Source organism: Prionailurus viverrinus, chromosome B2 (assembly GCF_022837055.1).
Source record: "Prionailurus viverrinus isolate Anna chromosome B2, UM_Priviv_1.0, whole genome shotgun sequence".
In the NCBI taxonomy this organism is placed as follows: domain Eukaryota; kingdom Metazoa; phylum Chordata; class Mammalia; order Carnivora; family Felidae; genus Prionailurus; species Prionailurus viverrinus.
The window spans coordinates 63,978,246-63,994,733 of NC_062565.1; the positions used below are offsets into that span (position 1 = coordinate 63,978,246).

At 37.7% G+C, this 16,488-nt stretch overlaps 1 long non-coding RNA gene across 3 annotated transcripts in view; it reads left to right on the forward strand.

The window, feature by feature from the left end:
- Window positions 1–15,922, forward strand: part of LOC125166693 (uncharacterized) — a 45,168-nt gene extending 29,246 nt beyond the window's left edge. For all 3 annotated transcript variants that reach the window (XR_007152497.1, XR_007152498.1, XR_007152499.1), the window contains 2 exons: window positions 202–314; window positions 13,932–15,922. This is a non-coding gene — a long non-coding RNA (uncharacterized LOC125166693). The remainder of the gene's footprint in view (window positions 1–201; window positions 315–13,931) is intronic.
- Window positions 15,923–16,488: the final 566 nt, after the last annotated feature.

Sequence of the window (16,488 nt, forward strand, 5' to 3'; positions counted from 1 at the left end):
GTGAGTGTAGAAATCTGAGGGCAGATAAAGGGAAAAGTCTGAAAGCCAAGACAATGATCTCATTCTAATTTCCCAGTAACTGACTTCAAAGGGAAGGAGAAAAAGAGGAATGTTTTTGGAGAGGGGTGCAGAACTGTTTTAACATGGAGAGATTTGAGCATGCTCAGTAAAGAATAATTTGATACTTTTAAAATACTGCAGAGAAAGGAGATGACAAATGGAGCAAAGTTGTTCAGGAAATGGAAGAGGATGGCACCAAGAGAAAGAAGAGTTGGACAGGAAGCAAGACTTCTGCTGGGATTACAGAAGAGGAAGTAAGTTTGGGGGCAGATAAAGTAACATGCAAATGTTAGCAGGGTCAGCTTCCTGGGTGTGTGACCTGAGCAGTTGCCTAGAGCTCACTCTCAGAAGGAACCCTGTTCTTCATTTAATCTCTGCCTTGAGCACTTTGAAATTCTTAATAGTGTTCTCTTTGAACTTGTATGTCATATGTGAAATTCAGTGGTACAAAGAAGCATGAGAAGATCTGCCTGGCAACCGTGTGCACACACTCAAGTTTAAGCCCACACATGTGGGAGGCAGCAGGCAAGTCACAGGCATACCTGACACAGACCTGGAGAACTACTGAAGGGTGTCTGGGGCTGAGAACTGGGTCCAAATTGGGTGGTGATTGTGGCAGTAGCAGCAGAAGCAACTGTAGCCCAGGAAAAGAGGAGGGCATGGAGGCAGCATCCGTGCCTGCAGTAGGAAGCAGGCTTGCATCTGTCCCAGGACCCCAGCTCCACAGCATCTACACAAATATGAACTTTTTACATGAGCAGTGGGACAGGAGCTGTTGGTGTGCAGGCAGCAAACTTGGTAAAATTATGTCAATTCAAAATGGAAGTTTACACATGGGCATTGCAATCATGCATGTCAGAGAGTTATTAGACTATTTCAGAGTTCAGAAATCCTGGTATTGAAAACTACTCAACACAGTCAAGCAAAGGCCTGTTAAATTGCCATTGTATAAATTTACATTTATAATTAAATTCAGACTTGACAGGAAACTGATTTGTATGAAGAGTTAAATCTTTTTAGAAAAGTTGTTTAGAACATCATGTAGCTGTACTAAAATTTATACTTCAGAATAATTTATCGGAAATTTATCTCAAATGTTGTCATAGCCTATAAAACACTCTTAAGAGCTCCAATAATAGTTGCTTCAGCAGAAAGATCCTTCTCAAAATTAAAAATTATCAAAAATGATTTTCAATCTTGCATTTGAAAAGAGCTACTGATGTTGCTTCCAGTTAATATCAATTGAAAATGAAGTTGTTAAAAGTAAAAAGTGTGCCAACCTAATAAATGAACTTGAAGAAAAGTGAGCCAGAATAGTCTTGTGATTAGGATGTCATGTTAATAAAATACTGTTATTTATTGTATTATATAAAAGTATGAAACCAAAAGTTTTTTTTTTCAATTTGAAAGTTTATGTTTTATTCATATATCACTATGGATAAAGCTTTATATTTTAGTACCCATAACTGCACTTTTTTCTTTTTTCTTGCTTTTTAAAATAAGGGGCCCCAGGGCACCTGGGTGGCTCAGTCTATTACGCATCTGACTTCAGCTCAGGTCATGAGTTCACGGTTCACGAGTTCGAGCCCTGCATTGGGCTGTCTGCCATCAGTATGGAGCCCACTTTGGATCCTGTTTTCCCTTCTCTCTCTGACCCTCCCTGGCTTGTGTGCTCCCTCTTTCTGTCTCAAAAGTAAATAAACATTAAAAAAATAAAATAAAATAAGGGGCCCTGTTTTTCACTTGGCATTAAGCTCTGCAAAACATGTAGCTGAACCTGGGTGTAAGGATGGGATGTTGAGGAAGCCTAGGCCTGATATACTCAGTTTCTTTTTTTTTTTTTTTTTTTCCTTCTAGAAAGTTGGAGGCAAGAAAATGAAAACTGTAGGGAATAGGAAGTTGTGTTCTGAGGGTTGCCTTCAAGGAAGAGTTTTAAAGATCTAAAATGTGGGGTGCCTGGATAGCTCAGTCAGTTGAGCATTAAGCTCTTAATTTCAGCTCAGGTCATAATCTCACAGTTTGTGAGTTCAAGCTCTGCATCAGGCTCTGCACTGACATTGTGGAGCCTGCTTGGGATTCTCTCTCTCTCCCTCACTCTTTTCCTCTCTCCCACTCTCTCTCTCTCTCTCTCTCAAAAAAAAAAATAATAAATAAATAAATAAACAAACAAACAAACATTAAAGAATATAAAGATTTAAGATGTAATGGGGGAATCAGTAAGGGAATATAGCATATTGTCTGGGGGTTTTAAAATACTTTCAACATAATAACTTCTATAAGCTTTTGAAAATTACTACATCTATAATATGCATTTTATGACAAATCATAAAGAAAATTACATTGGTGGATTAACCTATTTCTGCCAAAACATTTCTTAGGTTTAATATCATGTTGTGAAGAAAAGTCAAATACAGTTAGCCTGACTTGATATGAAATAAATGGTATGCTAAGGTCTCAACTGCTATAGATGATAGAGAATGAATGTAAAAATGTCATATAAACTGTAAAGCATTATAAGTACTATAGTTGTTAAATTTAGTTCTAGTAAATGATCTATAAAATGTGAATTTTTTTTTTTAATTTTTTTTTCAAACGTTTATTTATTTTTGGGACAGAGAGAGACAGAGCATGAACGGGGGAGGGTCAGAGAGAGAGGGAGACACAGAATCGGAAACAGGCTCCAGGCTCTGAGCCATCAGCCCAGAGCCTGACGCGGGGCTCAAACTCACGGACCGCGAGATCGTGACCTGGCTGAAGTCGGACGCCCAACCGACTGCGCCACCCAGGTGCCCCAAAATGTGAATTTTTAAAAATGTAGGTTTGTTTATAAAAGTGTAATTTTCCATATTAGAAAACTGGCATATGGCCTCTGTGGAAAATGTGAAAACTTTGTTATATGGAGAAAAAAATTACGGGTCCTTCTTTCAAAGTCTATTACTGTTATCATTTTGATATGTTTTTTTTCCAGATTTTTTCCTCAGCAATAATTAGAATCTAAGTGTGATCATATAGTTACATGTTATATAAATTTTTCATAAAAATTGTTTTGATATTTGCATGATTGTCCATTATGTGGCTCTGTCATATGTGACTTATCCATTTACTTATTGTTGGACATTTAGGTAGTTTCCAATGTTTTTGTAATTTTATATAACTACATGAAGATTCTTCACTGAAGTCCTTTCCAGTTAAAATATTTCTAAAATTAAATGAACATCTTCCATTTCTCTGCCTGTACCCCCCCCCCCTTCTTAACAAACACAAATATGTGAGTCATTGATGTATTTGAATCTTGTTACTAAGGCCATTGTGCATTTGAAAGTATCCTTAGAAGGTGAAAAAACACTAAGCTTAACCCCATAGGAAATTACCTTTATGAATTTATTCTCTGTTTTATGGCCACACAATAGCAATGCCTGAGAATTTCTTAGCAGGGAGGAAAGGCAAAAATTCAGATATTGTGTGATAGTTGGGTTAATCATTGCAGAAAAGAACACAGGCTGGAAACAGGATGAGGATCCCTGCCAGGTATAATTAGCTGTTTTCTATCACCTCTAAACTATTTAAATGGAAATGGGTCATTTGGAATCACATTTAGATTTTCTCCAAAATGACTATTCTAACTAGGAATATTTCACTTGTCCTCTGTTCAGTTCAGTCTGTTTATTTTGTAGTCAGGGGACTTGAAGGAGTTAAAGCACTTTGCAAATGCCTTCCTGTGTTTGGGATTATTTTCCTCCCCCAACAGGATCTGGCTTGTTAGAGCCTCAGATATGTCTAAAGAAAATTCTATGTTAGATGCATCACTGAAATGCTTGCTGTCTCACTAGGAGCCCACATGAAAATGGCATGGTAGAGTAAACTTATTTTTGTCTCTTCTCATGAGTTTTCCACAAAACAGCTGGCCTTTTCTAAAAGGAGGTTGACAAACAATTTACGAGGTTTGAGAAGGGACTAATTAGTATTGTAGGTTGATTAGGGATCACATCTATTTTTATTTAAAAAGTCACACACAGAGAAGCATTTGTTAGGTGGCTTGCTATAAAATTACTTTTCACTAACCACAGCGTTACTGTGTGGCTATTGCATTGGAACAAAGCCCATGATTCTTGATCACTGTTTGAAATTGGGCTTATTTGTAATCGGTGTCCCTCAACTACATGATTTTACACAGCTTTACGCGTTGAAGCAAGAGGTAGTAGGAACCCTGACTTCGGTCTTAATTAATTTTTCAAAGTAGAGACTAGGACTAATGTGCCTTTGCAGGCCTTTCCCATGGGGGTGAACAGAGATGACCGGTACAACACAAGAGTCCTGCATTTGAGGGAACAGTGACCAAAAGGGGCCCCTCCCCACCACCCTGTCCCTTCTTGACCTCTGAAGAGGAGGCCCTTTCAATGCCAGGCCAACACTGGGCCAATCCGTACCTCACAAAACATGCATAATGAATAACACAAAAGAACGCCGAGAGATGGCCTTTTTAGGGTTGAACTCTCTAACTTTAAATCTCATTACTATGCTTCTCTCACTGTCCTCCAGCTAGATTAAGTCTTCTGGTTAGTCTGAATTAACTTGGAATTCCTAAAGAATCAGGATCTCTCTTTTCTCTTTACACTTGTCAAACCTCAGACTCAGGCTACTTTTCCCTACACCACTCTCCTTTCTCTGGCTCTTTTCACCACCCCCCCCCCCCAACGCCTCACCCCCCCCAATGCGGTTTTGGTTTGGATGTCAGCTTCCCTGACCACACCTCGCCTCACTAGAACCCAACAAACAAACAAGCAAACAAACAAACAGAAGACCACAAATATAATAGCAGCAATGACAAACAAATTTAGAGACTGTTGACTGTTTTCCCACAGCATTCTGCTCCTAAGCTTTAAATGATTCCTATACTTTGTTAGAAATCACCTATTTACTGGGGGGTGTCTCCTCTGTTAACTGGTAGCATTCTTATTTGTTTATTTATTTATTTACTTACTTACTTATTTAAATTCAAGTTAGTTAAAATAAGTATAGTATTGGTTTGAGGAGTAGAACCAAGTGATTCATCACTTCCATATAACACCTAGTGCTCATCTCAACAAGTGCCCTCCTTAACGCCCGTCACCCATTTTGCCCATCCCCCCACCCAACACTCTACCAGCAACCCTCAGTTTGTTCTGTGTATTTAAGAGTCTCTTATGGTTTGCCTCGCTCTCTGTCTTTATCTTATTTTCATTCCCTTCCCCTATGTTCATCTGTTTTGTCTCTTAAATTCCACATATGAGTGAAATCATATGGTATTTGTCTTTCTGTGACTGACTTGTTTCGCTTAGTGTAATATACTCTAGCGCCATCCATGTTGTTGCAAATGGCAACGTTTCATTAGTTTTGATTGCTGAGTAATATTCCATATATGTATACATACCACATCTTCTTTATCCATTCTTCAATCAAAGGACATTTGGGCTCTTCCCAAAATTTGGCAATTGTCGATAGCAGTACTATAAACATTGGGGTGCATGTGCCTCTTCAAATCAGCATTTTTGTATCCTTTGGATAAATACCTAGTAGTGCAATTTTTGGGTCATAGGGTAGCTCTATTTTTAATTTTTTGAGGAATATACATACTGTTCTCCAGAGTGGCTCTACCAGTTTGCTCTCCCACCAACAGTGCAAAAGCATTACCCTTTCTCTGCATGCTTGCCAACATCTGTTTCTTCCTGAGTTGTTAATTTTAGCCATTCTGACAGGTGTGAGGTGGTATCTCATTGTGGTTTTGACTTGTATTTCCCTGTGATGAGTGATGTGAGCATCTTTTCATGTGTTTATTGGCCATCTGGATGTGTTCTTTGGAAAAGTGTCTGTTCATGTCTTTTGCCCATTTCTTCACTGGATTATTTGAGTTTTGGGTGTTGAGTTTGATAATTTCTTTATAGATTTTGGACACTAACCCATTATCCTATATCCATTTGCAAATATCTTCTCCCATTCCATTGGTTGCCTTTTAGTTTTGTTGATTGTTTCCTTTGCTGTTCAGAAGATTTTTATCTTGATAAGGTCCCAATAGTTCATTCTGGCTTTTGTTTCCCTTGCCTCCAAAGACATGTCTAGTAAGAAGTTGCTGCAGCCAAGGTCAAAGAGGTTGTTGCCTGTGTTCTCCTGTAGGATTTTTATGGTTTCCTGTCTCACAGTTAGGTCTTTCATCCACTTTGAGTTTATTTTTGTGTATGGTGTAAGCAAGTGGTCCAGGTTCATTCTTCTGCATGTCACCCTCCATTTTTTCCATCACCATTTGCTGAAGAGACTGTCTTTTTTCCATTGGATAGTCTTTCCTGCTTTGTCAAAGATTAGTTAGCCCTACACTTATGGGTCCATTTCTGGGTTCTCTATTCTGTTCCATAGATCTATGTGTCTGTTTTTGTGCCAGTACCATACTGTCTTGATGATAACAGCTTTGTAACACAGCTTGAATCTAGAACTGTGATACCTCCAGCTTTGGTTTTCTTTTCCTACATTACTTTGGTTATTCAGGGTTTTTTCTGATTCCATACAAATTTTAGAATTGTTTTTTCTAGCTCTTTGAAGAATGGTGTTTGTTTGTTTGTTTGTTTTTGTTTTTTTGTTTTTTGTTTTTGACAGGGATTGCATTGAATGAGTAGATTGCTTTGGATAGTATAAACATTTTAACAATATTTGTTCTTCCAATCCATAAGCATGGGATGTTTTTTCATTTCTTTGTGTAGTCTTCAATTTCTTTCATAAGCTTTCTGTAGTTTTCAGCATACAGATATCTTACCATGTTTGTTAGGTTTATTCCTAGGTATCTTGTGGGTTTTGGTGCAATTGTAAATGTGATCAATTTCTTGATTTCTTCTTCTGTTGCTTCATTATTGGTGTATAGAAATTCAAGTGATTTCTGTACATTGATTCTGTATCTTGCAATTTTGCTAAATTCATGGGTCAGTTCTAGAAGTTTTTTGGTGGAGTCTCTCACATTTTCCACATAGTGTGTCATGTCCTCTTCAAAGAGTAAGAGTTTGACTTCTTCCTTACTGATTTGGATGCCTTTTATTTCTTTTTGTTGTCTGATTGCTGAGGCTAGGACTTCCATTACTATGTTGAACAATAGTGGTAAGAGTGGACATCCCTGCCGTGTTCCTGACTTTAGGAGGAAAGCTCTCAGGTTTTTCCCATTAAGGCTGATATTAGCTGTGGGTCTTTCATATATGGCTTTTATGATCTTGAGGTATGTTCTTTCTAGCCCTATCTTTCTTTTTATCAAGAAAGGATGTTGTATATTGTCAAATGTTTTTTCTGCATCTAATGAAGGGATCATGTGGTTCTTATCCTTTCTTTTGTTAATGTGATGTATCATGTTGATTGATTTGCAAATATTGAACCAGCCATGCAGCCCAGGAATAAATCTGACTTGATCATGGTGAAATTATTCTTTCAGTGTATTGTTGGATTAAATTTGCTAGTATCTTCTTGGGAATTTTACATCCATGTTCTTCAGGAAAATTGGTCTGTAATTCTCTTTTATACTGGGGTCTTTGTCTGGTTTTGGAATCAGTGTAATTCTGGCTTCATAGAATGAATTTGGAAGTTTTCCTTCCATTTCTATTTTTTGGAAAATCTTCAATAGAATAGGTATTAACTCTTCCTTAAATGTTTGGCAGAATTCCTTTGGGAGGCCATCTGGCCCTGGAGATTTTTGATTATTCAATTTCTTAACTGATTATGGGCCTGTTCAAGTTTTCTGTTTCTTCCTGTTTCAGTTTTGGTATTTTATATGTTTCTAGGGATTTATCCATTTCTTCCAGATTGCCCAATTTGTTGGCATATAATTGCTGATAATATTCTCTTGTTATTATTTGTATTTCTTTGTTGTTGGTTGTGATCTCTCCTCTTTCATTCCTGATTTTATTTATTTAGGTCCTTTCTTTTTTCCTTTTGCTACATCTGGTTAGGGGGTTATCAATTTCATTAATTCTTTCAAAGAACCAGCTACTGGTTGCATTGATCTGTTCTACTGTTTTTTTGGTTTTGATAGCGTTGATTTCTGCTCTAATCTTTATTATTTCCTGTCTTCTGCTGGTTTGGGCTTTATTTGCTGTTCTTTTTTCCAGCTCCTTTATTTTATTTATTTTTTTAAAATTTTTTTAATGTTTATTTATTTTAAGAGAGATAAAGAGAGACTGAGTGCAAGCGAGGGAGGGGCAGAGAGAGGGGGAGACACAGAATCCAAAGCAGGCCCCAGGCTCCAAGCTGTCAGCACAGAGCCCGATGCGGGGCTCGAACTCACGAACCCATAAGATTATGACCTCAGCTGAAGTCGGATGCTCAACCGACCGAGCCACCCAGGCGCTCCTTTCCAGCTCCTTTAGATTTAAAGTCAGGATGTGTATTTGAGACATTTCTTCCTTTGTTAGGAAGGTCTGCGTTGCTATATTCTTCTCTCTTATGACCACTGTTGCTGTATCCCAAAGGTTTTAGATTGTCATATTTTCATTTTCATTGGGTTTCCATGTACTTTTTAATTTCCTCTTTGATTTCTTACTTAACTCATACATTCTTTAGTAAAGATGTTCTTTAATCTCCAAGTATTTGTGGTTTTTCCAAGTTTTTTCTTGTGGTTGATTTCAAGTTTCATCGCATTGTGGTCTGAAAATATGTATGGTACGATATCGATCTCTTTGTACTTGTTGAGGCCTGATACATGACCCAGTATGTGATCTATTCTGGAGAATGTTCCATGTGCACTGGAGAAGAATGTGTATTCTGTCGCTTTAGTATGAAATGTTCTGAGTATATCTGTTTGGCCCATCTGGTCCAGTGTGTCATTCAAAGCCATTGTTTCCTTGTTGATTTTCTGCTTAGATGACCTGTCCATTGTTGTAAGTGAGGTGTTAAAGTCCCCTACTATTATTGTATTATTATCAGGGTCTTTCTTTGTGTTTGTGATTGAGTTTTATATTTGGATTCTCTCAAGCTGGGGGCATAAATATTTACAATTCTTAGATCTTTGGTGGATAGACTGATTACTTATGATATAATACCTTTCTTCATCTCTTGTTACAGTCTTTGTTTTAAAATCTATATTGTCCGATATAAATATGGCTACTCCAGGCTTCTCTTGATGTCCATTAGAATGATAGATGGTTCTCCATCCCTTTACTTTCAATCTGGAAGTGAGTTTGAGTCTAAAATGAGTCTCTTTTAGGCACATAGAGATGGGTCTTGTTTTTATTTTTGTTTTTGTTTTTATCCATTCTGATACCCTATATCTTTTTATTGGAGCATTTAGTCCATGACTGAAAGATATTTAGAGTGATTATTGAAAGATATGAATTTAGTTCCATTGTGCTGCCTGTAGAGTTGGTGTTTCTGGTGATGTTCTCTGATCCTTTCTAGTCTTTGTTGCTTTTGGTCTTTTTTGTTTTGTATTGTTTTCAATCTACTCAAAGAGTTCCCCTTAAAATTTCTTGCAAGTCTAGTTTAGTGGCCACTAACTCTGTTAGTTTTTGTTTATCTGGGAAACTCTTTATTTCCCTTTCTATTCTGAATGACAGCCTTGCTGGATAAAGAATTCTTGGCTACATATTTTTTCGATTCAGCACATTGAATATATCTTGCCGCTTCTTTCTGGCCTGCCAAATTTCCTCAGACAGATCTGCTACAAACCTGATCTATCTTCCCTTGTAGGTTAAGGATGTTTTTCCGTTGCTGCTTTCATGATTTCTTTCCTTGTCTGTCTATTTTGTGAATTTAACTATGATATGACTTGGTGATGGTTGGTTTTTGTTGAATCTAATGAGAGTTCTCTGTGCTTCTTGGATTTTGATGTCTGTGTCCTTCCTCAGATTAGGAAAGTTTTCAGCTATAATTTGCTCACATAAACCTTCCACCCCTTTTTTCTCTCTTCATCTTCTGGGACTCCTTTACATGAATGTTATTCCTCTTTAATAAGTTGCTGAGTTCTCTAAGTCTTGTATCATGATCCTTTGCCTTTGTTTCCCTCCTTTTTTCCTGCTGCATTATTTTCCATAATTTTATCTTCTATCTCACTGATTTGCTGCTCTGCTTCCTCCATCCTTGCCATTATAGAGATTGCATCTCATTTATAGCATTTCTAATTTTGGCCTGATTAGATTTTAGTTCTTTTATGTCTGCAGAAAGGAATTCTCTGGTGTCTTCTATGCTTTTTTTCAACCCCAGCAGTCATACTTATCATTGTGGTTTTAATTTTTTTTTAACATTTATTCCTTTTTTGAGAGACAAAGAGAGACAGTGTGAGTGGAGGAAGGACAGAGAGAGGGAGATACAGAATCCATAGAAGGCTCCCAGGCTCCTAGCTGTCAGCATAGAGCCTGATGTAGGGCTTGAACTCACGAACCGTGAGATCATGACCTGAGCCCAAGTTGGATGCTTAACTAACTGAGTCACTCAGGTGCCCCTATAATCGTGGTTTTAAATTCTAGTTCAAACATCTTACTTCTATCTATGTCAATTAAATCTCTGGCCATCATTTTGAAGATGCATATTTCTAAATGAATCCAGGTTCTCCCAATGGAAATGGCCAGTGAGGCACTGGAGATATAGACTTGAAGCTGATGTGAGAGATCTGAAGTCCATTGGGTGTCTCCTCCTAGTGGCCTGACATGGCTGCTGAATCCCAGGGTCTTGGCAGTCTGGGTTCAGTGAACCTGCATGGGGAGGAAAATAGGCAGATAACCTGAGAGGCAAAGGACAAAAGGAAAGTGTTGCTTCAGAACCTCTAGGCCAAGGAGTTAGTGGAACTCCCAGTACAAAGTGTCAAGGCAGAGATGTGGAATCTCTGGGGAGCTGATTGAATGGCAAATGAGGCTCCAGGGGAGATGGGAGTTTTGAAGAGCATGACAGAAATTAGAACTTGGAAAAGATTCCCTGATCCAAGGGGAAAGCAGCTGTCAAGGCTGTCAAGGCTGTCAAGGCCTGTAGAGTGGCAGGCACAAGGATGGACCCTCCACAGTTCCTTGCAGTAGAAATGATAGTGAAGTTGTGAGATGCATAGCCCCTGACACAAACACATGTGCTTTAGGAGAGAACAGCAAGGGGCTGAGGACTCAACACTGCCAAAGAAGGAAAGGATCAAAGTGGAGTTTTCTTAAGGCTTAACAAGGAGAGTTTGGATGTAGTTATACAGAAGTGCCAAGAGTGATGTTTCCAGAAAGAAGGGGAAGTCCTCAGCAGAGAATGAGGAATAATGGGAACAAATGAAACCAAATTATGCTCAACTTTCCAGTGGACCTATATTATATAATGTTACCCAATTCCTTTTCTCCATCTTCTTTCTATTGAGGTATAATTTATTTACAATAAAATGCAGAGGTTTTAGGGACATAGTTCAATGAATTTTGACAACTGTATATATCTGTATAAAATCATCACCCCAGTTAAGATACCAAACATTTATATCACCCTAGAAAGTTCCCCTGTGCACCTTTTCAGTAAATCTCCACCCTAGTCCCTTCCCAGACAATTATGGTTCTGCTTTCTATGATCATATATTGGTTTTGTGTATCCTCTAGAACTTCATATAAATAGAATCATACAGTCTGTATTTTTTTGTATCAGGCTTCTTTTACTCCACATAATATTTTTAGATTTATCCAGTTTGTTTTGTAGATAGTAGTTTCTTTTAATTGCTGAGTAGTTTTCCACTATGTAAATACACAATTATTTGTCTATCCATTTTCTTGTTTATGGACAGTTGGGTTGATTCCAGGTTTTGGATATCATGAATTAAGCTGTTATGAACATTCTTAGGTGAGTTTTTTTGTGACTGTATTTTTTTTCATTTTTCCTGGAGTGGAACTGCTGGGTCATAGGAGAAGTGTATGTTTAACTTCATAGAACAAATAGTTCTGTAAAATGATTATAACATTCCATATTCCCACCAGCAATAAAGTAATATTAAGTGTCAGTTGCTCTTTAATATTTGGTATTTGTATTGTTGATCTTTTTAATTTTAGTCATTCTAATGGGTGTGAAGTGGTATCTCATTGGTTTTTTTTTACATTCCCCAATAACAAATGATAATGAGCATCTTTTTTTATCTCATTGGTTATTTATGTATCTTCTTTTTGCCATTTTATTTTATTTTATTATTTAAAAAAATAAATGTTTTACTTTGGAGTGATTTTAGGTTTATAGAGAAGTTGCAGAGGGTCTTTTGCCATTTTAAATGAGTTGTCTTTTTATCATTGATTTGTAGGAGTTCCTTATATATTCTCTAGGTCTTTTGTATTTATCATGTATTACAAATATTTTCTCCAAATCTATAGTTTGCTTTTTATTTTCTTCTTAAAATATATTTTCTAAATTTTATATTTTCTCCAGGTTTTTGAGATATAATTGATATATAACATTGTGTAAGTTTAAAGTTTACAATGCTTTTTCATATGGATAGTGTATCTTGTGTCCTACGAAATCTCTGTCTACCCTAAGGTAGTAAAGGATAAATAATATTTTTAAATAATTTATAATAAATCTATGCTTATTTCCTTTCCCTTTTTTTCCTAAAATGATGCTACTTTTGGTTTAAAATTACTAAGATAATACACACTGTTTTGGTAAGAAGGTCAAGAATGAGAACAGCAGAAAATTCCACATAAAAAGTGTCTCATCCCAGCAAAGTTACAAAACCTCAAAGGCCTAGAAGAAAAGGACTAAGTTCCTTTAAAGGGTAGCGAAGTTCTTTGAGAACATATCCCTTCCACTTCTATCAAATGGCACACGACTCATTATCAATAATTTTGGTGCTCTACATAAATCAGTTTTAGTTTGACTTTTTATATCTAACAAACAAAAGAGGAATGCGTTAGAAGACTTCCTGGTGGTTAAAGTATCTAAAGGGAAACTAAAGAGGCAGCTTCAGAAAGACAGCAGCTGAAGTAGCTGTGAGGATCAAGGGAGCAGGATCCAATAGATGAACAGATCTCAGTAGGGATGAACCATCTCCAACTGTTCTTGTCTTTGTGCCACACAGTTCAAGCTCAACTTTCTAGGGGAAAGTATCTGAATGGCCTAATTTGGGCACATGCCCAGGGGACCTTGGCTAAAAGTCCCTCCTTCAAAACTGGATTCAATAGAGGAAGGAGATAGTTCCCCAGAGAAAAAATGGGGCACTGCTACTAAAGAAGGCGAATGGATTCTAGGAGGACAAAAACAATACATGCCCACAACATGCCTTAAAAAGGCAGAACATATATCTTTCAATTTGTGTTTGTGTCTTCTGCTTTAAGCAGGATGAAACTGCCTTTATTCGCTCATCTTTAAGTCTTCCCTCAAATAACTGGGCTTGGTTGAGTTAAAATATATTACTGCCAACGCCAAATTTGTGAAAGCAAAGCCCATCCCAGGTTAGTTTTGTTGTGGTGTTGTTTTAAATCTTGAAGTGCAATGTGTACTTCTGATGACTTAGAATTTTTCTTTCTAAATTGAGATGCAGAAACTCTGTGGACTCTAATATTAAGTGGGGAAAAAGGGATAACACTAAATAAAATATAACTTGGTCAAGATTGGAAGTGAGTTAGGATTGAAAGTGATACAAACAATTTTTATGCATCAGATTCCCTTTTTAAAAAATCACTTAAAAAGTTATGTTTCTTAATTTTGCTCTTAGACATTATATGTTTTTACAGACAAGTTCCTACATTCACTCTTTTTGCTCATTCATGCATTCTGCAAACATTAATTAAGGTCTTGCCGTGTGCATTAGCAGCAGAGGCTCTGGAGATCTGTGATGAGATTGTGAAAGAACCTGATTTATGAAGATACATGATAAACTATGATAGGATTGAGGGATGGGATTGGCTGTTTTGTTCACTAATTTTTATCTTTAGTACCTAGCACAGTGCCTGAAAAATAGAAGGAACTTAAAAGTATGCTGCTGAATGGAAGACTAAATGAATGGAGGGAACAGTCAACTGGTGGTGTTGGAAGTACAGAAGATAATAGGATGGAACAAGTTCAGGAAGATTTTCTTAGAGTTGTTTAACTCTGCTTCAACAAAATTCTGCTTCAACAAAACTCTTAGAAGAATGAAGGCTTGAGTTGCCAAAGCCCAAACTTGAGGACTGGCTATCCCTCTATGTTTCCATCAGGCTCTGCATTTAGTTACAGATGGAAGTTGGTTATCTTATCTCCAACAAAGACTGCAAGAGTGGGATGTGTCCTTCTGGCTCTTTGTAATCAGGCTTTTTGTGACTGGGGATGCTGGTTGCCCATATGACATTAAAATTTTTTCAGTCTCTGTACTGGGGGTAAAAATATGAGCAGAATTTGAATTTGAAAATTACTTCTTCCTACATTGAGTGGTGTGATGGTGTATGTTCTTCTATAATAGACACTCGCTCAACACTGTATATTTGAAATAACTCCCTTCTGGAGGAAGGTAGAGAAGAAGTGTGTGGAAGTTATATATCTTTGACAGAAACCACACTCTCCCTACACTGAGGAGAGTCCATTGGTACCTAAGCATTGATCACGAGTACTCCACACACCAGTTGGGCAGGGTTTTTAGGAACCACAAACCCATTAACATTCCCTGATATAACTTTTGAAAACAAACGAAAATAAAATCTAGGTCTTTCCTGGGTTTCCTCTCTTTGCATGTTGTAAGTTGTATTTGTTTATATTTCTCCATGTTTGTGTATTCTCTTGCTTTAACATACTTGGTCTCTCTTTAACTCTGACCATTGTTGGATCTAACTTGTCCTACTCAGTTTTCCATCCCAGGGGGGTAGCATGGCTTACGAAAAGAGCAGGGCCTTAATGCCAAAAAGCAAAAAGACCTAGCCTCAAATGCCAGTTATGCTCTTTCATATCTAGGAAACTTTCAACAAAGTATTCAACATCTTTGAGCCACAGTTTCTGTGCTGTTCAGTTATATTTCCGTTTCCTCTTTCTGGGTGCATGGTAGGATTATACTTCTGGTTCCCTTAATATTAGCACATGTCATGTACTTGTCAGTGGATTGAGAATAGAAGTAGACACGTGTTATTCCTGGGGAGAAGGCTGTAAGAAACTAATCTTGTTGCCTTTCTGCTGAAACATGACAGAGATTCTATCAGTCTGATCCTTGAGTGAGGGCAACATGGAGCAGAACACCAACCCAATGGATACATAGCATGACCAAGAAATAAACTTCTATTGATTGAGGTCATTAAAATTTGGGGGTTGTTTGTTACTCAACATGAATTATCCCATCTGGCTGATGTCTCCTAATATGAATAATGATTATAAGATTTACCTCAAAGAGAATTACCAACCCACATTAGAGGATTAAAATGCAGTGGCTTGGGGCGCCTGGGTGGCTCAGTCGTTTATGTGTCCAACTTTGGCTCAGGTTGTGATACAGCTTGGAGCCTGGAGCCTGCTTTGGATTCTGTGTCTCCCTCTCTCTGCCCCTCCTCCGCTTGTGCTTTGTCTCTCTCCCTCTCAAAAATAAACATTAAAAAAAATTAAAATAAAAAAGCAGTAGCTCTTATTACTATTACCCCCCCTTCTGCCAGCTGTCTGTATCTACCATTCTTATCAGACATTCCACTTCCACACTCATACATGGCTCACTCTTGTCCATTTCACTCCACCCCCATAATTCTCTTTCACTCTACCCATAATTGTCCTCCATTGCCCTCTGCCCACCCCCCTACTCCCCCACCCCCGCTTACCAACTCCTTCTCTTAGTCTTCTGTGGAATACCAGCTCCAATTTGGTCAAACTCTCTAAACCTGTTTCTTGTCTTTTTTTCTCCAAATGGGACAGATTTTTTAATTTAATTTTTTTAATTTTTTAATTTATTGTGTGAGAGAGAGAAATTGTGAGCAGGGGAGGGGCAGAGAAGGGGGGGAAGAGAGAGAATTCCAAGCAGGCTCTGAACTGTCAGCACAGAGCTGACATGGCACTTGAACCCATGAACTGTGAGATCATGACCTGAGCCAAAACCAAGAGTCAGACGCTTAAAAGACTGAGCCATCCAGGCACCCCTGGAAACAGAATTTTAGAGTTAAAAGGGACTTCACTTCTCTAAGAATCTGTAGAAACACACATTCAACCTCACTCTTCAGCCATCAAACATCCATAAACACCTTACCATCTGGAGTTCATTGATAGAAGTTACTTCTTCCCGAAGAGCTAGGTACTCTAGGTCACTAGGTACTCTGCCCCACTCTTTTTTTTTTTTTTTTTTTTTTTTTTTTTTTTTTTAGCTCTTAGCATTCATTTCTTAAGGGCACCAAATTATCTTTGGCCTCAAAGGAACCTGTAGTCATTTAGCTGTTCTGACTTCACCTCTCCCACACACAGTTTGGACATTTACCTTACACTCTACAGTTAACTGTAGCCATGCTTTCTATCCCTGTACCTATATTTTCTTCTCTCTGGCCTTTCTAACCATCC